Source organism: Pinus tabuliformis, chromosome 9 (assembly GCF_031772625.1).
Source record: "Pinus tabuliformis cultivar Carrire ecotype Pingquan chromosome 9, CPIR1, whole genome shotgun sequence".
NCBI classification, from domain to species: domain Eukaryota; kingdom Viridiplantae; phylum Streptophyta; class Pinopsida; order Pinales; family Pinaceae; genus Pinus; species Pinus tabuliformis.
In genome coordinates this window covers 1165772952-1165796660 of record NC_142307.1, presented here as the reverse complement: position 1 = coordinate 1165796660, position 23709 = coordinate 1165772952, and positions in this window count along the sequence as shown.

Below are 23709 nucleotides of genomic sequence, written 5' to 3'. Positions count from 1 at the left end.
AAGAGAATCTAGAAAGCTTTGACCTGGGGGAAGTAGACATCTTAACTCTAGAGCAGGCCTACAAAAGAAAAGATTTCAACTCAATACCGTGTTGGCATTATGACACAGGTTTGGCACAGGTTTGGCTCGATGACATAAGTGTTGTCCTTGATGGCAACTCACTCAAATAGCAGATCACATGTTCAAGCTCTCAAAATAGTAGAAAATGAGATACCCGCAGGTTCCTGTTCACAAAGCCACAGACATACGCAGGTGCGCCGAACAAAAGGTGCGGACGTATACGTAGGTGCACCGAAAAAAAAGTGCATACGTAAAGTACACGCACTTTCATGTAGAGAAAAACGCACGCACGTGGGAAATCTTATGGTTGGTCCATGGTATTTAGTTCGACATTTTTGATCCTATGGTTTGGTCCATGGTTTGCATCTAAAGTATTGAACCCAGGTTTTGGGTCCCTAGTATTGGATCTTTATGGTTTTGGACCATGGTTTGAGTAAGACCTAGACTATAAAAAGGAAAGGAGATCATTTGACTGGATGGACTGATGTGTTGAATATCTTGAGAAGAGCAAGATCTTAAATACTGGTGATTGGTTGGTGAGTTATAGCTGGACCTGAATCAAGGAGAAACCTGAGCATTACAAGACGGATCTACTGATGGGTTGAGATCTCTTTGGCACATGATCAGATCTGTAAATCTGATAATCTGGGGTATAATTGAAGTCTGATAAATTATCTATACCCACAGGTTTGACACAGCGTAGGCGCGGATACCCGTAGGTTTGGCACAGCGCAGGCGCGGATATACGCAGGTTTGACACAGCGCAGGCGCGGATACCTGCAGGTTTGACACAGCGCAGGCGCGGATACCTGCAGTCTCGACACATCGCAAGCGCGGATACCCGCAGGTTTGACACAGTGCAGGCGCGGATACCCGCAGGCTCGAAACAGCGCAGGCACGGATACCCGAAGATTCGACATAGCACAGGCATGGATACTCGCAGGTTAAGGAAGTGAATATTACGTATGTATGCAAGTTTCTAGTGGTGAAGTTGCAGACTTTTCTTGAAATATGTTTTAGCTGCTTTTGTCTATTACTATAGTGTTTAGGGTTCTGAATTGGTGTCTAGTTACTGGTACTGTGTTCTGAGAAGTTATTGATTCAGTATTTGTACAAGGAAGTTGGTTGATTGCAGATCTATTTGATGTTTGATTGATATTCATGGATCCAGTTTGAAAATTTATGAAACGTGGTCCCTGGAAGAAAAGAGAAGTCTTCTGTAGGTCAGCACCTACGTACTAGTACCTCAGCTAGTACAAGAGCTAAGGGGGTTGTAGCTCCCTTCCAGAAGAGTCTGGAGAACGAGAGAAGGTTGTAGCCTTCTGCAGGTTGAAGCCTGTGTATTGGTATAAGACTGCACCAGTACAGAATCATTGTAAAAAGAAGTTTCTAATTGAAAGAAGATAAAGACATATTACAGCAGGTGGTTTTCACCCACATTGGGTTTCCACCTTATATCTTGTGTTCTTTTGTGTGACTGTTTGCTCTACTTTTCTGTTCCTGCTTACTGTTATATGATTCTGACACACAGATTAATGATCAACATCTGAAGAATAAATTAAATTATAAGTCTGGGAGGTATACGCAAGTTTCATTAGTTAGATCTGCAAATCTTTGTATAAATTGAAAAAGAATTTGATAATACTGATTCACCCCCCCCCTCTCAGTATTATTTTCAACAATTGGTATCAGAGCAGGTCCTTCAAGAAAAGCTTGATCGCTTGAAGGAAGATCTATCATCATGAGCAACTACGAAAAGGAAGCATCTATCAGGCCACCGATTTTTGATGGGAGCAACTTCGTCTATTGGAAGGTAAGAATCACTGCCTATCTTCAATCTCTTGGTACAGAAGTTTGGGATATTGTGGAAACATGATACACATTTCCATCAGCAACTCCTACAGATGCAGCTGGTAAGAAGCAGTATGAAACAAATGCAAAAGCTGTCAATACTCTATTAGGAAGTCTATCTCAATCAAAATTCGTCAAAGTTATGCAGCTCAAAAGCGTGAAAGAAATATGGGACAAGATCGTTCTGAGCTATGAAGGAGATGAACAGGTAAAACGAGCAAAATTACAAACTCTTAGAATTCAATATGAAAGTCTCAGAATGCATAATGATGAAAGTGTGGCTAGCTATTTCCTACGTATAGATGAGATCGTAAACTGTATGAAAAACTTGGGTGAAGAAATAAAAGAAGTTGCTTTGGTTGAAAAGGTTCTAAGATCTTTGTCTCCTAAGTTTGATTCAAAAGTTTTTGCCATAGAAGAAAAGTAGAATCTACAGAGCCTTACCATGTCACAGCTGCACGAAATTCTAACTGCTTATGAAATGAGAAAAGGAGGACCATCAGATAGGAGAGAAGTTGCATTCAAGGCTTCAGGAAAAGGAGATTACTATGAGTCAGGACATATGTCAGAAGAAGAGGAAGAATCAAATTTTGTCAAGAAACTTCAACGGGGAACTGGAAGATTCAGAGGTAAGCTGCCTTTCAAATGCTTTGCTTGTGGTAGAGTCAGTCATTATGCTGCAAAATTTCCTCATAAAGATAAACTAGACAAAGGTAAGGAACCTGTTAGATGGAACAGAAAACAAAATGTAAATAAGAAGAGCTATTACATGCATGAAGACAGTGATGGATTGTCAAATAGTGATGGAGATGAACAAGGTAATGATGATAGACTTTTGATGGCTTTTGAAGATGATGATTTCTTGGATGCCATAAATGAAGAAGGTCTTTATGAAGAAATTTCTAAACTTAAAGTTTGTTTAGAGGAAAATAATATGATTATAGATACTCTAACATTCCAACTTGTTGAAAAAGATAAACACAATGAAGAGTTAGAATGTGAAATTGTGGGACTTAGAAAAGAAATTAAGAAAACAAAAGCCCTTAATCTCATATTTGCTAAAGGATCTGAAACTCTAGATGAGATTATCAAAGTGCAGCGTTCTCCTCTAATCAAGATTGGTCTCGGATATTCCGAAGAAGCATCTCAAGCTCAAAAGCAAGCGCATAATCCATCCACCTCCAAAAGTTATCTTGATGTAGCAAGGAGAAGTGAACTAGTTGAAAATAAATAGCAAAAGCATAATGCAGATCACCAGGTAAATCAGGGACAATTTGCTTCAAGAATGATCAAAGATTATCAAGTAAATCGGGGGCAATCTAGGTCAAGGATGAACATAAGCCTCAACCGACCACAGGTAAATCATTCTCAATTTGGCTCAAGAATGGATGGAAACTACAATCATATGGTTGGTAGATTTGATAATCGCAGGAATTTCTTCAATGGCCAATGTTTCTCTTGTCATAACTTTGGTCATAAAGCTGCTCAATGTGTTGCCTACAAGACCATCATGACTAGGGAAGCTAAAAAACAAAGGAGTATGACAGGAATCATGAAAATAACTTACAATAACTTCTCTACTCTTGAAAATTAAATAGAATGTTATATCTGTAACAACTTCGGTCATGAAGATTCTGAATGCAGAAGCAGGTTTCGGCAAACAACTCAGAAGGAGCAAGCTTCATTGAGTTCCAAAATATGGAAAAATAAAGAAACGCAACCGGAAAGATGTGGGATAGCCTTATATGCGGAAGGACAGGAAAATCAATGGTACATCGACAGTGGATGCTCGAAACATATGACAGGTAATAAAGAAAAACTTCAGTCATATAGTGCCTTAGAAAAGGAAAAGAAGGTCTCATTTGGAAATGACACCCCTGCATTCATAAAAGGTAAAGGCTCTATTCGTTTGAAAGAAAAGGTCAAGGCTGGTAATGTTATGTATGTTGATGGCTTAAAGCATAATCTATTGAGTGTCAGTCAGATGTGTGATCAAGGAACTGAGGTAATATTTCGATCAAATGGATGTATTGTTCGTGAGCTTGATACAGGAAAGACAGTGATCAGAGGCATAAGAACTCCAAATAACTTATATGTACTCAAGGGAGAACAACAACAATGCTATTTAAGCAAGAATGATGAACACTGGCTATGGCATAGAAGACTGGGGCATCTTAACTTCTCTCAGATAAGGAAAGCATGCAAATATCAGGCAGTTCGTGATCTTCCAGACATCAGAATTCCAGACAATACAATATGCAAATCATGTCAATTTGGTAAGTAAACCAGAACTAATTTCCTTGAGAAGGAAGGATCAGCTAGCAGGCCACTTGAACTTGTCCACAACGATATATGTGGTCCAACTAGGAAGAGGTCACCTCGAGGAGAAGAGTATTTCATATTGTTCATTGACGACTTTTCAAGGATGTGTTGGATAGGACTCATGAAGTATAAAGATGAAGCTTTCGAAAAGTTCAAGTCATTCAAAGCTTAAAACGAATCAGATCGCAGAATCAAATGCCTCAGATTTGATCGGGGAGGGGAATTTACCTCAGATGAATTTTTCGATTTTTGTGAAGAACATGGAATAAGAAGGGAATTTTCTGTTGCAAGGACTCCTCAGCAAAATGGAGTAGTGGAAAGGATGAACAGAACGATTCAACAAATGGCTTGTGCTATGCTTGATGAGTCTAGAACTCCCGCAACCTTCTGGGGTGAAGCCGCATCCGCTATTACTATTCTCAACAAGACAAACGTCCAGGTAAACAACACTCAGACTCCTCCTGAACTTTGGTACAGTAAGACTCCCACGGTAAAATACTTCAAAATTTTTGGAAGAAAATGTTACATTAAAAGGACTGATGAAAATCTTGGCAAGTTTGAACCTAGAGCAAATGAAGGAATTTTACTTGGCTACTCTCCCCACAGCAAAGCTTACAATTGTTACAATAAAAGACTTGGTAAAATTGTTGAAAGTATTGATGTAGTGGTTGATGAAGAAGGAAACACTCCTAGGCAAGTAAAATCTGAAGATTTCGAAGATGGTAAAGACTATCCGTCAACATCAAATCAGATTCATGACGAATAAGAAACCCATGAGGCACTAGAAGAATAGATAAGGATAGAAGAAAAGACTTCATCCAGATACGTTCAGAAGAATCATCCAGAATCTCAAATTTTGGGGCAGAAAGAGGCAGGTGTACAAACAAGAAGAACCATTTCAGAAGCTTCAAGCTATCTAGCATTTCTCTCCTCCACTGAACCACAGAACGTAAGAGAGGCTTGCAAAGATGAATTCTAGGTCAAGGCCATGGAAGAAGAACTCGAGAAGATTGAAAAGAATAACACTTGGGGGTTGGTTCCTAGACCAAAAGATAAGAATGTCATAGGGACAAAATGGATTTTCAAAAATAAGCTGAATGAAAATGGGGATGTGGTTAGAAACAAGGCAAGACTTGTTTGTAAAGGATATGCGCAACAAGAAGGAATAGACTTTGAAGAAACTTTTGCTCCAGTTGCTAGACTTGAGGCCATAAGAATGTTCCTTGCTCTCTCTAGCTTTCAGAAGTTCAAAGTATTTCAGATGGATGTAAAATTTGCCTTTCTGAATGGAGACTTAAATGAAGAAGTATATATTGAACAACCATATGGGTTTATTCCTAGAAATGATCCAAAACTTGTATGCAGACTCAAAAAGTCTCTCTATGGCCTTCAACAGGCTCCAAGGGCATGGTATTATTGGTTGAATAAGTACCTCCATCAACAAGGTTTTATAAAAGGATCAACTGATAGCAATCTATATATAAAAATTGACAATGATAAGTTGCTGATACTTGTTGTGTATGTTGATGATATCATCTTTGGTAGCAATGAAGAAGACATGAGACAAAATTTTGCCTTGGTGATGCAGAAAAAGTTTGAAATGTCCATGCTCAGTGAGCTCACATATTTTCTTGGTCTACAAGTCCAACAAAACAAAGATGGCATTTTTCTATCACAAACCAAATATCTCAAGTAGATCTTGAAGAAATATGGGATGGAGGATTCGAAACCAGTATGTACCCCTATGGTGACAGGATGCAGCCTCAGCGCAAATGATGAATCGGCAGCTGTACATCAATCAACCTATAGATCCATGATTGGTAGTCCGCTCTATATAACATGTACCCGAACAGACATTATGCATGCAATGGGAATAGTTGGAAGGTTTCAGGCAAATCCAAAGGAAACTCATCTTCAAGCAGTTAAGAGAATCTTCAAGTATCTTCAAGGAACTCAAAACTATAGCTTATGGTATCCTAGAGGTACAGATCTCACACTTCATGCATACACTGATGCGGATTGGGCAGGAAGCGTGGATGACAAGAAAATCACTAGTGGTGGTGCATTCTTTATGGGTCCTAGATTAGTATCTTGGTTCAGCAAGAAACAAAGCTCTATTGCATTATCTACAACTGAAGCAGAATATGTAATTGCTGCATCTTGCTGCACACAACTCCTTTGGATGATGCAAACATTGCAAGATCTTCAAATCACTTGTACTCCACCTATCTCCATTTTCTGTGATAATATAAGTGCAATCAGTATTTCAAAGAATCCTGTCATGCATTCAAAGACTAAGCACATACCGATCAAGTATCATTTTCTTCGAGAACAAGTGCTTGAACAAAAGGTCAAATTGGAGTATGTTCCCTCTAAGGAACAAGTTGCTGATATTCTCACCAAACCACTGCCCAGGGAGACCTTTGAATACCTCAGACAAAAGCTGGGGGTAGTTGATGCATCATCCTGCTGTTGAATCTTGTCTGTTTCAGAGATTGTTGGCTGTACACGAGTTTCATATGGGGTATACGCATACATACATTGGTTTATGTGGGTACAGTCGACTTGAAGAAAAGCAAGGATGAGAAGAGTCCGATATGGGTCTGTCAGAGACCATCTGGCACAGGTTTAGGGGGAGCATATATTCTTCTAATAATGCATTGTTGGCATTATCATAGAAGATCTTGGTTCAATTCTTCAGTTGTTTTGATTTCAGGAGGAGAAAGTGCAGAAGGAGAACATGGATACTGATCTGAATAATGATTGACAGATGCTGCTGATATTTTGTCTCTATATTTCTTTTGTCAAGGTCATGTAACGGCCTATCTTGGTTGCCCCACTATGCCTGGGATGGATAATGTAATATGCTTATTATATCATGTATCCCCACTTGGTTGGGAGTCGTATGTATGAGTCTTTGGTGATAGGAAGGTCAGTTATGATGTATAAAGTCATATTTCTTTTGTAGAACATCTTCTTGCAGATCTTGCCTATATGTCAAGGGGAGCTTGGACAGCACAGCAGAGCAGAGATTTCAGCATGTACTCAGGGGGAGCATAACCCTTTGCCCTTGATGTCAAAGGGGGAGAAAAGACTTTGAGTGACTTTGGGTTGCCATCAAGTCCAAAGGGGGAGATTGTTGGCATTATGACACAGGTTTGGCTCGATGACATAAGTGTTGTCCTTGATGGAAACTCACTCAAATAGCAGATCACATGTTCAGGCTCTCAAAATAGTAGAAAATGAGATACCCGCAGGTTCTTGTTCACAAAGCTGTGGACATACGCAGGTGCGCCGAACACAAGGTGCGGACATATACGGAGGTGCACCGAACAAAAAGTGCGTATGTAAAGTACACGCACTTTCATGCAGAGAAAAACGCACAAACATGGGAAATCTTATGGTTGGTCCATGGTATTTAGTCCGACATTTTTGATCCTATGGTTTTGGTCCGTGGTTTTGCATCTAAAGTATTGAACCCAGGTTTTGGGTCCCTAGTATTAGATCTTTATGGTTTTGGACCATGGTTTGAGTAAGGCCTAGACTATAAAAAGGAAAGGAGATCATTTGATTGGATGGACGGATGTGTTGAATATCTTGAGAAGAGCAAGATCTGAAATACTGGTGATTGGTTGGTGAGTTATAGCTGGACTTGAATCAAGGAGAAACCTGAGCATTACAAGACAGATCTACTGATGGGTCAAGATCTCTTTGGCGCATGATCAGATCTGTAAATCTGATAATCTAGGGTATAATTGAAGTCTGATAAACTATCTATACCTGCAGGTTTGACACAACACAGGCGTAGATACCCGCAGGTTCGGCACAGCGCAGGCGCGGATATATGCAGTTCAAAAAACACAGCGCAGGCGCGGATACCTGCAGGTTTGACACAGCGCAGGCGCGGATACCCGCAGGTTTGACACAGCGCAGGCACGGATACCTGCAAGTTTGACACAACGCAGGCGCGGATATCCGCAGTCTCGACACAACGTAGGTGCAGATACCCACAGGCTTGACACAGCGTAAGCACGGATACCCGTAGGCTCGACACAGCGCAGGTGCGGATACCCGCAAACTCGACACAGCACAGGCGCGGATACCCACAGGTTAAGGAAGTGAATACTGCGTATGTACGCAGGTTTCTAGTGGTGAAGTTGCAGACTTTTCTTGAAATATGTTTTAGCTACTTTTGTCTATTACTGCAGTGTTCAGGGTTCTGAATTGGTGTCTAGTTACTGGTACTGTGTTCTGAGAAGTTATTGATGAGGTATTTGCATAAGGAAGTTGGTTGATTACAATCTATTTGATTTTTGATTAATATTCATGGATCCAGTTTGAAAATTTATGAAACGTGGTCCCTGGAAGAAAAGAGAAGTCTTTTGTAGGTTAACATCTACGTACTAGTACCTCAGCTAGTACAAGAGCTAAGGGGGTTGTAGCTCCCTTCCAGAAGAGTCTGGAGAATGAGAGAAGGTTGTAGCATTCTGCAGGTTGAAGCCTACGTACTGGTATAAGACTGCACCAGTACATAATCATTGTAAAAAGAACTTTCTAATTGAAAGAAGATAGAGACATATTGCAGTAGGTGGTTTTAACCCACATTGGGTTTCCACCTTATATCTTGTGTTTGTGTGACTGTCTACTCTAGTTTTCTGTTCCTGCTTACTATTATATGATTTTGACACACAGATTAATGATCAACATCTGAAGAATAAATTATATTATAATTATGGGAGGTATACACAAGTTTCATTAGTCAGATCTGCAAATCTTTGTATAAATTGAAAAATAATTTGATAATACTGATTCACCCCCCCAATCTCAGTATTATTTTCAACGTACCGGACAGACAACAGGAAAAATTGGAAGTAGTGCTCTCAAGGGCGCATCAGAACAATACTTTGGGCATCCAACAAGGAGGCAAATGGGATGGGAAACACATTATTAAAGATGGAAAGAAAAGAGGCAGAAAGACAGATCTACAACGTACCATATTAATTGGAGAAATGCTAGTGGAGTCGGGAAGATGCTCCAAGTTGAACAAGTATTACCGATCCTTACCAAACAGTCAACCATGAAGCTCATTTCATGGAATGTAAGAGGACTTAATGGTCCCGGGAAGTACAGAATGTTGAAGAACATGATCCTGCAAGAACAACCACACATTGTTTTCATGCAAGAAACAAAATGCAGTGCCAGTACCTTAGAACCAATTCTCTCCAAAGCCTGGGTGGGCTGTCAATTTGCGATAGTCGACGCTACTGGTGCATCAGGAGGACTAGCCATAGCGTGGAGCTCCCAATATATTTCTCTAACAAATATCCATGCTTCACACTATTTCATTCAAGCCATGTTCCACTTGATTGGCACCAACATACATGGACACCTAACTAATGTTTACTTCCCTCAGGAAAGTACGCAAAAGATAAAGCAATTAGAAACATTGCAGATCCTCAACGCTCCAAGAGCCCATCCACTTTGGATAACAGGAGGAGACTTCAACATGATAACACAGTTGGAGGAAAAAAAGGGCGGCAGACGAAAGCTGGACAAAGAAAGCAATGAGTTCAAAGCATATATTCAACACAATAGTCTTATGGATCCACCCTTTGACAATGGAATATTCACCTTGAACAACAAAAGAGAAGGTACTCACCAAATAGCATCCAGGTTGGACAAGTTTCTACTCCCAAACAAATTCTTCCATCTTGGTGGTGATATAAGTGCCTCTATCCTTCCATTAGCTGGCTCGGATCTTTGGCCTATTTCTTTACAATGGAAGAATACAGGAAAATCCAATAGAAAAACATTCAAATTTGAAGCTTTCTGGCTTACCCATCCTGAGTTTAATATTGTTGTTAAAGACGCTTGGGAAAGCTTTATTCCCAACGGAGGCTCACTTATGTACCAATTTCAGCAAAGATTGAAACATATCAAAAAACAAATCAAAATCTGGAACCGTACCACCTTTGGTAACATCTTCCAAGAGAAAAAAACCTTGGATCAGAGTATGACTGAACTTTAGCAAAAAATCATACTTGAAGGCAGAACAGAGGAGTATGTAAGGCAGGAACAAACACTTCTATCTCAACTAGATGAAAGAGGTAAACAAGAGGAACTGCTATGGCGAGAGAAATCAAGAATCAGATGGCTCAAGGAAGGGGAACGAAATATGAAGTTCTTTCACAGCACAACAATACAAAGAAGAATGCACAATACAATTTCACATATTCAAAACTCTCAAGGAGACAAACTGGAAAAACAGGAAGACATAGAGAAGGAGTTGATAAAGCACTTCCAAACTGTTCACCAAGAACAACCCGTAGACAGACAAAGTGCCATCAATGATATCCTACAGCACATACCTAAACTCATTACTGAGGAGCACAATAAATTACTGCTGAGACCAGTAACAATTCTGGAAGTTGAAGAAGCGTCCAATCAGCTCAAGGCTGGGAAGGCGCCGGGACCTGATGGTTTCACATCCAACTTTTATCATCATTTCTGGGATCTTATTAAAGCAGATGTCTAGAAGGTAGTAGAGGAATCTAGAGAAATGCATTGGTTACTCCCCTCGCTCAACTCAACCTTCATCGCCCTTATTCCCAAAGTCGCACAACCAAGCACTTCGGAGAAGTTCAGGCCTATTGCCCTCTGCAATGTAATCTACAAAATTATCTCGAAAGTCATAGCCAATTGCCTCAAACCGCTCCTTCCTTTACTCATATCTCCCGAGCAATCTGGATATGTAGAAGGTTGCCAAATTCTGGATGGTATAATTCTAACCCATGAAACCATTCATTCGCTCAAATTAAACAAACAAGCAGGTATGTTGCTGAAAATCGACCTTTCCAAAGCTTTTGATAAACTCAGCTGGACATATATAAGTCAGATGCTAAAGGCTTTGGCTTTAGTCCAACTTGGGTTCGATGGATGATGTCTCTCATATCCTCCCCTCTTTGCTCAGTTCTTGTCAATGGAATCCCCTCTAAACCTTATAACCCTTCCAGAGGCATTCGTCAAGGTGACCTGCTGTCCCCTTTCCTTTTTGTAATCATGGCTGAAGGTCTAGGTCGTATCATAAAACAAGCAGTCCAATCCAATGATCTCAGAGGAATCTCTGTCCATGGATCCCCTGCCATTACCCATCAACAATTTGTTGATGACAATATGCTCTTTGGTCACCCCTGCCATTACCCATGGATCCCCTGCCATTACCCATCAACAATTTATCCATGGATCCCCTGCCATTACCCATCAACAATTTGTTGATGACAATATGATCTTTGGTCACCCCTCTGTATAAGAAGCCAGGACCTTCAAAGCTATTCTAGACACGTTCTCAAACGCCTCGGGCACCACCATCAACACCTCCAAATCTCAGATCTTTTTCTTCCATACTCCTATATCCACCCAAAGAATCATCACTCGCATCATTGGTTTCTCTCAAGCCAAGCTTCCGTCCCAGTATTTAGGCGCCCCTCTTATAGAATTAGCTTTAAAGCATACTTCTTGGAATCAACTCATCGAGAAAATGGAAAACCAGCTAGTATCTTGGACATATAGAACTCGCAATCTGGCAAGTAGACTAGTCCTGATCAAAGTTGTTCTTCAAGCTATTCCCCTTTATCTGTTCTCAGTGCTTGCAGCGCCGAAGTGGGTTCTGAAAATAATTCACAATTTGCAGCGCAACTTCCTATGGGGTTCCACAGGACAAAACAGAAAGTGGGCTCTAGTCAAATGGGATAAAGTCTGCAAGCCTAAAAATCAGGGTGGCCTCGGCTTAAGAGATCCTGAACAAAGCAATACTTTGATGGGAGCCAGGATCTGGTGGCAATGGGTCTCCTGTCCAAAGAAGCTATGGGCGCAACTATGGACAACAAAGTATGCTAACAATAGACCGCAACAAGAGCTAATCAGAATCACGACTACACCTACAGGTTCCTTAATCTGGAACACGGCCAAGCAACACAGAGAGGTAATTTACCAGCATAGCTTCTAGGAAATAAGGGATGGAAGAATGGCTCGTTTCTGGATGGACTCTTGGCAACAGAGACCCAAAATTGTAGCATTCTTACCAGAAACAAGCCATCATGCAAATAACATTAACCAGGCAGACAATGTTGCACAATTCTGGACTCCTGGAAATACACAAGGATACAGGCAATGGAAACCGGCAAGGCAAATAGTACAGCAAGCAACGGAAGAGTATCATTTAGAGCTACACAAAGAGCTTACCAATAGAAAAATCAGAGTTCATACAGAAAGTGATGTTCTAAGATGGGGTTACACACCGAAAGGCACATACACCACCAAAGAGGCATACCAAATACTATGCCAATCTCAGGAACCAATTGATCCCGTCTGGCAACGAATATGGACCACAGGGATCTGGCCCAAAGTCTCCACTTTTATCTGGCTACTGTATCATCAAAGAATTCTCACTTGGGATAACTTAATTAAAAGAGGATTTCATGGTCCTTCTTACTGTCCCAACTGTCGAAACAATGAAGAAAGTATTCAACACCTAATGGATTCCTGCAGTATGGAAAATCACCTCTGGGAGAAGCTCACATTTAGGTGCCAGAGATCGTGCAGAATTCTTGGAGATCTTAGAAGCACCATCAGCAACTGGACTCCAGCGCCCTACAACAACAAAATTCTCAATAAATTATGGACCATCCTGCCAGGCCTCCTTCTATGGACAATTTGGAAGGAAAGAAATAAGCGAATTTTTAAAAATCATCAAACTCCATTAGAAACAATATGGACAAACCTATGTCAGAACATCAAGGAAACTCTCGCCCTGCATCAATGGACAACGGAGGACTTTCCAACCCAACCATAGGAATTAAGTATATGGGCCAACTTGAACCTATAGCTACCACAAGTTCAATTGACTTACAACAGAACCAACATCACAACCAGGAACCCCTCATATTGGTCACGCCCGCCACAGGAGTGATCAAATTAAAATTTGATGGAGCATCAAAAGGTAACCTGGGCAAAGAAGGATATGGAGGCATCTTCAGAAATCATGAGGGCCAACCCTTACTATCCTTTTTTGGCTCCATTGGATGGGATACGAACAACTCGGCAGAATTGGAAGGCTTGTGGCAAGGTATGAAGCTTGCTGACCAACATAATCTCTATCCAATCCTAATAGAAGGGGATACTCAGATACTCATCAATATGGCTACTCAAATACAACAAGGAAGATCTTCCTTACGAGTTGTCAACAGTTGGAGACTAATGACCAGGCTTGAAACAATAGAGAAATGGATAAAAGACAGAAAAGAAATAACTTTTATTCATGTCAAAAGGGACTGTAACAAAGTTGTTGATCTTCTAGCAAACATTGGGACAGATCAAGACCAGATCCTTCACTATGGACCGCTCGACATCATAGATGACCATAATCAACTGCATATCTGCACTAACTTGGTGCAACAGGAAGCTCATCCCCCGGATGTGGGTGACCATTAATACGCTTGCGATGAGAAGATGGGATGATGGTGGACGGGCTGGCCACTTGGCTCTCGGCAATCTTCCCAAGAACAGAGTTAATACTCCTCAGAGCACCTTGCAGATGGCATTAAATGCCCGCTACAGCCGAGGCAGAACCATACCCTGTTTAACTATGACGCCCGCTCATAAAAATGGCATTATTCCACTGATCCATTGTGCCCGCCCTCTGCAGGTGGCCGAGCATATGGAAAGAACCAGTATAGGATGACGCTACTGGTTTGTTTACAGCCTTGTTTCGGGCAAGGTCCATTACCACTCCCAAACGATTCTCTGCAATTCAGCACCCGCTCTCCAACGTTCTGATTCCTCAGCGCCCAATTCCCCTATCAATCCAGCCTCTGCTTACCCTAACGCTCTCTCTGCTCTTCATTCCACCATGGTTCGCCACCGTATGCTCAGTAGACGTGGAGGCTCGTGGGGTGGTAGCTCTTGGCCTCAGGTTAGGCAGCGAAGTATCTCGGCTCTCCGTCTTCCTCAGCGGAAATTCCCCACTATCCAAATACAAGAAGTGGCCATGGCAGAGCAGGCCTTCACTGCTCTAGCAGTGGTGAGGAGTTTGTGCGCTCTGCTCCCTTCTTTGCCCTTGCATCATACCCCCCATACCATGCAATTCCAATTCAGAAGCTCTCTCAATAGATCGATCATCGTCACCACTATTTCCATCTCCTTTTATGAGAAAGCAGAGCAGAGTATCTCGATGACATTCTCCATGGACGAGATGCACAGAGCTGGACCGAGTCGAAACAGAGACAAGGAAGAAGCGCAAGGAGGTAATGGTGGTCGGAACAAATAGAATGGGAAGGCCGTCGTTGGCAGCCTGCATGAGGAATTGGAACCGCAGAATGACATGCAGGCTGTGGAACGCCGCATGATGGATGCGTCAGACCCGCAGTTGGACACAGGCAGCAGAGAAGGCGAGCAACAGGTAGTGGGCCAAACTGAGTCAGACAACCCAGATGACTGGGCTTGCCCAATTGTAGAGGAACTTGCCATGGAGGATTTCACTACACGCGTCACGAATGCTAGGTGGCACTTCACTTAGCTCTTGGTTTTTTCTTCCTCTTTTTGTCCAAGTTGGCGATCAAATGCGGATGTACTGCTAGTTTTCTGTGTGGTCCGCTGGTTTTTGGGTGGAGTAGCTGGGTTTACAATGCTGGTTTATTGGTTCTCTTCAAAAAACTGTGGATAATTTTTGGTGTTGTCTTCTTTTTTTGCATCTCCCTCTCTATCAGACTAGTTTCCCCTCTGTTGGGGCAGTCTCAGATCTAGTTAAATGTCAACAAGTTGAGTTAGGTTGTGTTCCTTCATGGCCAGAACACCTTTGTAAATACCTTTTTATTTTCTTTTAATAGATTACTCTTACTTAGAATTTTTTTTTTTTACCAATGGCTAATTTTCAACAGCTAACTCTGAGCAATGATGCATCCATGCTATTTATTCCTACACATCGATTGATTTCTCACATTGTCCTAAGGATGAACCACATTAGTTGGTTCAAAAGGTCGACCAAATCATAATAATATGATTAATCCAAAAGACTTATATCTAAATTTAAAAAACGTTAAATCTTTTTATACATTTCAAAATATAATTGCCATAAAAAAAAGTAGACTTTAACTTTAAAATAAATTATATATTCATATTCCCTTAAGATATTTAAATCATAGAGCCCCTAGGGTTAGCTCAATTGGTTGAGTTCCCATTGCTAAAGCCCTCCCCAATGGGAGGTCACAAGGTCAATTCCCCTCAATGCCCTTGTGGTTAGGTTATGTGAGATATTTGATGTATGTGACCATCTCCAATTATTACTTGTATGAAATGTGATGTCTGTGCTAATAGTTCACAATAGGGAATTGAAGGAAACTATACTTTATCATTTATTAATGGAAGGAAACTATCCTTTATCATTTATTAATGGAACTATTTAGAAAAATGCATCATATTGATCAATTATATAAGTAAAAAAATGGAAGTACTTATTTGTTTAGTTAGTCACGCTAATTGAGGCTGCCACCCCCAAGCTGGGCAATGACACCACGAAAAAAGGCCCACATGAAATTGTTGCTTTATATCATGTTTACCAGACCTACGCTCCAAGGGTCTCACTGGCGAATTATATGGAACAACATAGCAACTTTGGCACCCCACTAGCCACCCCACACAGAAAGGAGAAGGTGTTCCCTCTCTTTTGAATAGTGCCTTAGAAGCCTCCCCCTCCAATGATCTTTAGTGTGTGCTAAGCTTGGTCCAACCATTGTCTACTTTTCCAATAAAAATCCTTCTTCTCTTATGGGTTTTATAGGTCTCCTGCTTAACTTTTCAAACCTAAATGTGGTAGCCTTCATGGCTTTATCCCCAGCCAATTTATTTACTGTTTCTCTTATCTACTTTTCTTTTCCCATGTTTCACTTCATCTTTTCCCTTACATTTCCCTTCTTATCATAATTTCGTCCATTCTTTGTGTACCCTCATATAGTTCTCGTTGTCTACAACTTTCTTAGACATATCCATGACTATGAAGGTCCATGCCTCCTTTCTAGTTGTGCATGCAAGTACAAAATGGCTTTTTGGCCATTCATGTGAGTGTTGGTTGGTCTCCACCAATCATTCTAATGAAGGGGAGACACACATACTCTCCCTTACAAAATGTCATGGCCTCTTCTACATCTTATTGTTATCTTACTCAATCACATGCAGTCTCCTTTCCACATGCATAGGTGTTTTAATAGTGATCATTTCCTAAAAGAAAGAACCTAATTTCCATGCAATTCACCTCCATTGAAGTGTGGGAATCAATTTCCAAGGACGTGCAAGAAATTTATAAAAGTTATTTTACTACTCTTCCCATAGATCCCATTAATGATTTACTCTACCCATGCTTTCATAACTATGAAAGGTGTACCCTCCCCTCGGCACCACATGCATCCAATGGTTGGTAGTTGGGGTTTTTATATTTTTAATAAGGCACATGATGATGAAGGAAAAAATGTAAGGGTAGGGCACATGAGAAAACTTAGGATTATTTTGCATGTATGGTTCCCTTAGGACCCCCTCACTCTTCCTATCATATGGAATCGCTACCCCTCTTTTATTTGCTTCTGCCTTAGTGAGCCTTGGATGTTTTTATTAAATACATAATGCAATAATTATATTATTTTCATTTCCATGGCATGTCTTCCTCATGATACAAAATAAAGCATGGCCATTAAACATCCTTCCTTGTGAAAATATAATCATTAATTAATCATGATTAATTACAATTGATTATAGAGATTAGTAATTAGAGATGTTACTGTGTCATTTGCACCAATGAATCAAATAATATCTATGAAACATAAAATCACTACGCAATAGCATGTTTTATATATACCTTTCAAAAAAATTCTGAAACAGAAAAAAAATGACTATCTTTTATTGACAAAAGGTAGTTACAAGCTTCATAGATTTGTATCTCCCAACATTCATGTTCTTCATATAATTCCTATTGTGTAATATAGTTCTTCTGGAGCATAAGACATATTGACTAACAATCTATTTCATTAATATATAGTAAACAAAATACATCCGCTACTAACTCTCTATTTTTAATCTGTTTGATACAGAGTATCTAAAGACTAATCCAGACTTATTCAGGAATGAAACATAATATAGATATAAACATAAACACAGAGATGCAACAAAAATAAACCTTCATTTCATTAATATCAAAGAATTGAAATATACTTACATACAGATTGTAAGTAAACTAGCTCAGACGATGGTAGCATATCTCTAAGAAGAGATGTGGCAGCTACATTCCTATGAATTGTGTTACAATGAGGCTTAAGGGCCTTTTTATTATTGAACAACAAAGGGAAACTCTAAACAACCAAAACTCTAACCCTAGTAGATGGAACGACAAGAGTTTGTGGGCCCTGTTGGGGTTAGTTGGGCATCCAACTTCCTAGGGTTGTAACTTGGTCATATGCTCTTCGTTTGGTGCATATGGTGCCTCGTTAGAAAGGTCTATATGAGTACTACAATATTTTTGGTAGGAAGGCCCCTACCTAAAACTATGGGCCTACTTCAAGCCTCAAAAAAACATTGTTTATAGGGTCAAAACTGCTCCAAAAGTTCAAGACCCGAAAAATTGCTAAAAATAGTAGATTGTATTATAATCATGGAAACTGATGAAACTGAATGGAGGTCCATGTGGAATAGGTGATTGGGTCACCAATATCCACCAGGATCAATCCTTCCCCCTTAGGAAGCAATGGTCCCCATTGTGTGTAGAGCCTCCATGAGGTGAGGAATTATTTGGTGAACCTAGTCCCTGGTGAGCCACTTGCCCTAGTGAAGGAGTTGGCCTACTTTGACAACTCAATATAGCTAGGTCCTTTGCTAGAAAGTGTTCTTGATATGTGTGTCCATGATCCTTTATGTTGTGTCATGTTCGATACAACTTGGGTTAAGCTCCATTGGTGTCAACTGCTCAGCAATGTCATATGTGTCCAGCAATGGGGGAAAGTATGATTGTAGTCGGTCCACATTGAATAATGGGTGCAAGCCAAGGAACAGAGGAATGTTGAGCTTGAAAATATTGTACCATTTAGCCTTAGGGATGGTGTAAGCCCCATATCGGAACATGTGAAGCTTGTGGTGGATGCCTATGCGACATTCCTTCTGCAAATGTAACGAAAATTTATTGCCCACTTGAAACTTGTGTGGCACCTACTGCTGATCATGCCGCTATTTGTACTTAGAATTTTATCTATCCAATATGTCATGGACCTGCTGGTGAATGTGTTGAATTTTCTCAATGAATTTGTTAGCTATTTCATCTTCAAACTAGACATGAGTCGAATCTACCTAAGTAGCTGCAAGTGGTATGGCAACATAAATAAGAAATAGTGGCTGGAATCCCAATCCCACTTGAAAGGGGTTGCAGCTAGTTGAGTTGTGGAGAGATTTGTTGTAGCGGTATTGGACATAAGAGAGGCTTTCATCCCATTGTCAGTCTAATTTATGGAGGTGAATTAGAGCATCTATTTTACTTATCAATCCGGGTTGGTAGACTTAGAAGCAAACCAAAGTTTATGGAATCTTAGATTAAACTAGTGTAGGAAGTAGTTGTTTAGATGAAAATAATGGAAATGCATATTACAAATATAAAATCTAATTGTAAAGAAAGCATAAAAACTTGATCTACAAGCATGAATAAGAAAATAATGATTTTAACTGAATCAGAATCAACACAGAAGAGGCTCTAATTCTAGAGATCCTGGTTGTCCTTCCTTTGATTTATTTTTCAACTAAAACCAAACACACCATAAAGCATAACACTTGATTTAAGAAAGCAAGAAAAGATGAATGCATAGAAAGAGATTTCAGTCCAATTCTTAGTTCACAAGGAAGAGGCTCCAACTTGGAGACCTGGGTTGTCCTTCCTTACTCAAACTAGTCACTGAAAAGAGATCAATTCCAAAATCTAAATGGGCATGAAAATATTCACAAGATATTATACAGAAAACTAAAATGCTAACTATTCACAATTATGCACATTAATTCACAAAATAGTGTACTTAGCTTAGAATGGGGGCCCTCCACCTTTTCTTGGTACAGTTGAAGACTATCAGCTATAGTAGATCAACAATCACATCCCACAACAATCACAACAAGAAATAGAAGGAAAGTTCTTCAAATTATATTCAAAAATAGAGAAGTCACAACAATCATAATACATGTTGATAGTTGTTGAATAGTTATGCTTAAATAAGACAAATGTATAGCAAACTCAACTAAAATAGATGTAACAACATATAAGAGTCCTAATCCATCTAATCATATCAAACGCATCCCTTTTGTTACACAAAATATGGTAGGATCCCACTAAATCACATAACTGCCCCTTTATTTAGAGATTTTTGGGTGACTGGTTAAGTTTGCCTAGCTTTGACCGGGTCTGTTATGACTCATTTGGACTGTGCCAATAGGATTTTGTCCATCCTTGGTTCCCATACTTCTCGAATCCATCTTTAGTTTATGCCCAGGTGTCTTATACATACAACTTCAATGGAGCCATACGAGAATTTTTGTTTAAGTCAAAAATAATTTTTAATACCCAATTTTTACTAAAAAATCTAAAAATTAAAAGACATAATTATTTTACCTTAATGTGCAAAAAGAGGCCAAAATATGACAAATATGATTATGATATGGAGGTAAGGGATGATATAATGGTGGAATGTGCATGGTGAAAAAGGTCAAAATTAGGGGCCAACATCTCCCCCCTTGTTGATCTACAAGCGTGTCCTCATGCTTGTCTTTGTCTTTTGGATCTTTTGCCTCTGCATGCCGATATCCCTATTGTTTAGCTCGTGGATCTACCCCCTGATGTAGAAGCTTCTATATGAGCTTCTTTCAAAAGTATATCAATGCCTTCTTCTCCTTTTTCTTCTCCCTTGTAGATATCACTCTTTACCTTTTGTTTCTCATATTTGTATTTTTCACCTGTCACTGATAGATTTGTGGCTTGAGAAAGGTACTCTAGTGTGATTGGGACAAGAATACCTCCTACCATGGTTTTCTCATTATCATAGTTAGATAAAAACATCTTTGTCACTTGTGCATTATACCCATTAAACTTTCTTAGAAACTCTAATAGGCCTGCCTGGTAGAGTTTTTATATGGTTTCTTAATTCCAATTTTCCAATTGAAACCCAGTGGATTCAATCCTACTCCCCATACTGAAGTCTGGATGCTTTTGTTCTTTTTTGTCTCTGTACCAAGTTTTTTTTTGATTGATAAGTGGGTGAATCCTGAAAATCACTCTTACCCTGTGGCTGAGAGGCCATGACTCAGGAGCGTCTAAGCCGTCAAAGTCACCTGGGGATCGCACCCGGCCTGAGCCGCACCAGCGGAAACCATGCTGGATTTTTGGTATCGGCGAGACTAGAACTGGTGACCTTTTGCTTATGGAGCACCTTAACAGCGCGCTCCCTCACCAACTATTCTAAATCTCTTTGATGTCTCTGTACCAAGTTAAATAGCCTTCAACTGTAAATAATCTCATGGAAGAATAATAACGTTGTGTTTTAATGAAAGAGATTTGTTTGCAGAGAAATTATATTTGTGACTAGAGGAGAAAGATATTTCTTGGTGGATGTATTGAAAAACAAAATTTCTTTTAAATAACACATAAGTGTTTCTTTCCAAGTCCTGATCTGAATGTTTTTTACTGTTGGACACCTTTTGTGATGAGAAAAAGAACTCTGAGATTTCACCTCTATATTTGATGCTTGTGGTGAGAAGGCTCTGTTTTGATGCTTTGAAAACACTTTTATGGAAACACCGAGTGTCAAAATACCTTTGAACACACTCTTTTGGTTAATACCCACTTTATAAATCTAATTCCGGACACCTACAGGTGTGGCAATTACAAATTTGAATAATTGCTTTCAAATGTATGCATTCATCTCCTCATCTTTGCCTTCAACTTTTAATTAACATTACCATACACTACCTCTTTAGAAATTGAATCTAAGAAAGAAATCAATTTTATGGCTATTCTACAACAATCACTACACACTTCAGACTTGTTTCTATGGTTAATTAATGTCAATTCAGTTTTGGTGTTGGAAATCACACACATGGAGCTTGAACTCGAGCCTACAGTGCCACCACACAGAGGTAAACTCGGATTGCCACCAAAATGTTTGCTAGCTCAGAGTTAAATCATGCTGTCAACTGGAGTTTGTGGTTACCTACACTGCCAGTATTTAAATGCCAAGCTCAAACTTAGCATCTCACCATTAAAATAAAATAAAATGAACTACCTGCATTTCACTCCTAATTAAACTCAACTTGTAATCTCCACGTATTTCACGAGATTTGTTTGGAGACTTCAACGTTCAGTTTTTGGGGTTAGAATTAATGAAAACACAACGTTCTCTTCTGGCTCTTTATTGAGATTTTTGGTATTAAGATCTACGCATACCCTAAACAAATCATTCCTTTATCTCCATTTCAAAGTCCATTTCTAGCTTTTTCTCTCTCGGTTGCGTTTCCTACTTGAGTCGGGGCACAATTCTTTGTTGAATTCCTTTCCTCTCCCTGCATGAAGGCACTGTGTTACCGGGAAAACTAGTGTCTATTCAGAACTGCTAGTCCCACTAAGACGGGTAGCTATCTTAGAAACAAACAAACAAAAGTTACTTGTATTTTCCTTTACGAGAGATAGATGAGAAAGAAGCAGAGAATACCAACCTGAGTCTTTCGCTTGGCTCCTTTCTTGTTTCCTTTCCCCTTTGACAGAATCTCGCCACTGCTTCCTTACTTGTCCCGCTTCAAAGAACACCTGTAGAATCACAGCAACATAATACCATCAAAGCATAGAGATCTATCACTGTAAAAAATATAGGATCAGATATATATTGACCATACAAATGCATATATCAACACAATATTCAGAGATACACAAGAATATGGAGGAAAACTCAAATAGCTTTATTGATAAAAGTAGTAGAAGAGAGGATTACAACCACTTGGTCTGACCCAGCGCCATCCTCCCAGCTTGAAAGCCCTCTTCACCTCATACAAAGCAAGATCACCAAACAATATCTTCAAAGAGAAACCAACAATACTTCTTTGCAAATTACCAAATTCCAACCCCTGGGGTGAGTCAGCTTCTGGGATTTTGATTAGTGTCATCTCTTTGATAGTTCTTGGTTCCACTTGGAGGTTTCATGATCTCTTACTCATCCTTGGGTGAATTCAGGGAGGCAAGTGTCAAATGAACAACTTCTAGAAGATTCTCAGGGTTTCCACCTAGCAAATTGCTTGTGCCATTTGTCTGCTCTCGCTCATCACACCCTTGAGAAGGGCTTTCCAGTATCACTTTTTGCATGTGGCAGGTGAGATGCATCACACCCTTAGCACTGGGCAGTCTGTATGGTCCTGTTTTGACCAATTTTGAGTAGTTTTTCATGGAGAACTTCTGGGAGATGATGTAATCAGCTGACCTTGCTCCTTTAGGTTATGAAACAACACTTTTAGGGACTTATAAGCCCTTGGTTTATGGACATATGTGATTGGGGTTGCAATGCCCAAATATGTCTATAACATTTGCCCCCTAAAGCATGAGGTTATAAATCTTTTGATGTCAGGTGAATTGCTTTATAATGAGGATTCGAGGTTTTTTGAACTGGAAGGTGTACCTGTAATAAGATACAATACAATACATTATCTTCATAATATTTTCATGATCTGGCTGAGGTGGGAATTCCCATGCTCAACTTGATAAATCATTTTCATGTACATAGGACAGACATTCGTCTGTGTGCACATTGATGATTTTGGTAGAGCCATCATCCCTTAGTTCGGATGATTATCTGTGCAACAATGATGTACATTTGATGTCTTTATTTTCCTGAATATATCGTAGCCCAGATGGATGAGACTAGATCCGGGGTCTTCAAAACTCGTTCAATATTTGCCCGAAAGTACAAGTCGATCCATGTGAAAAGATGTTCTGATGTCGAACATGGAAGGACATCGCTTGATTACCAGCCAATGATGTAAGTTGTTAACAGGCGCAAGAGGAATCATCAATGATGATGATGACCCTCAAGGTACTGTAGTACAATTAATGTGGTGTGAATACATGAGTCGATGTCGAACACCACATAAAATCTTTCGGTCAAAGGCCATTAATGTAAACCTGTCGCCGAAAGTGAGAAACTTACCATTGAGGCATGCAAGCTTCAAAGTACTGAAAGGGTTGTTCCTAGGTCGGCTTCTTAGATAATGAGCTGATGTTGACAAGAAGTGACCCATCATAGGAGGGCATTGATGGATCCCACATCTACGACACAGAATGGAGCAAATGATTTTGTAGAGGTGAAAACGATTTGATGATACAAGGTTCAGGGTGGCGGTCATGAAAGAATGAAGCGTGAAGGTATTGCA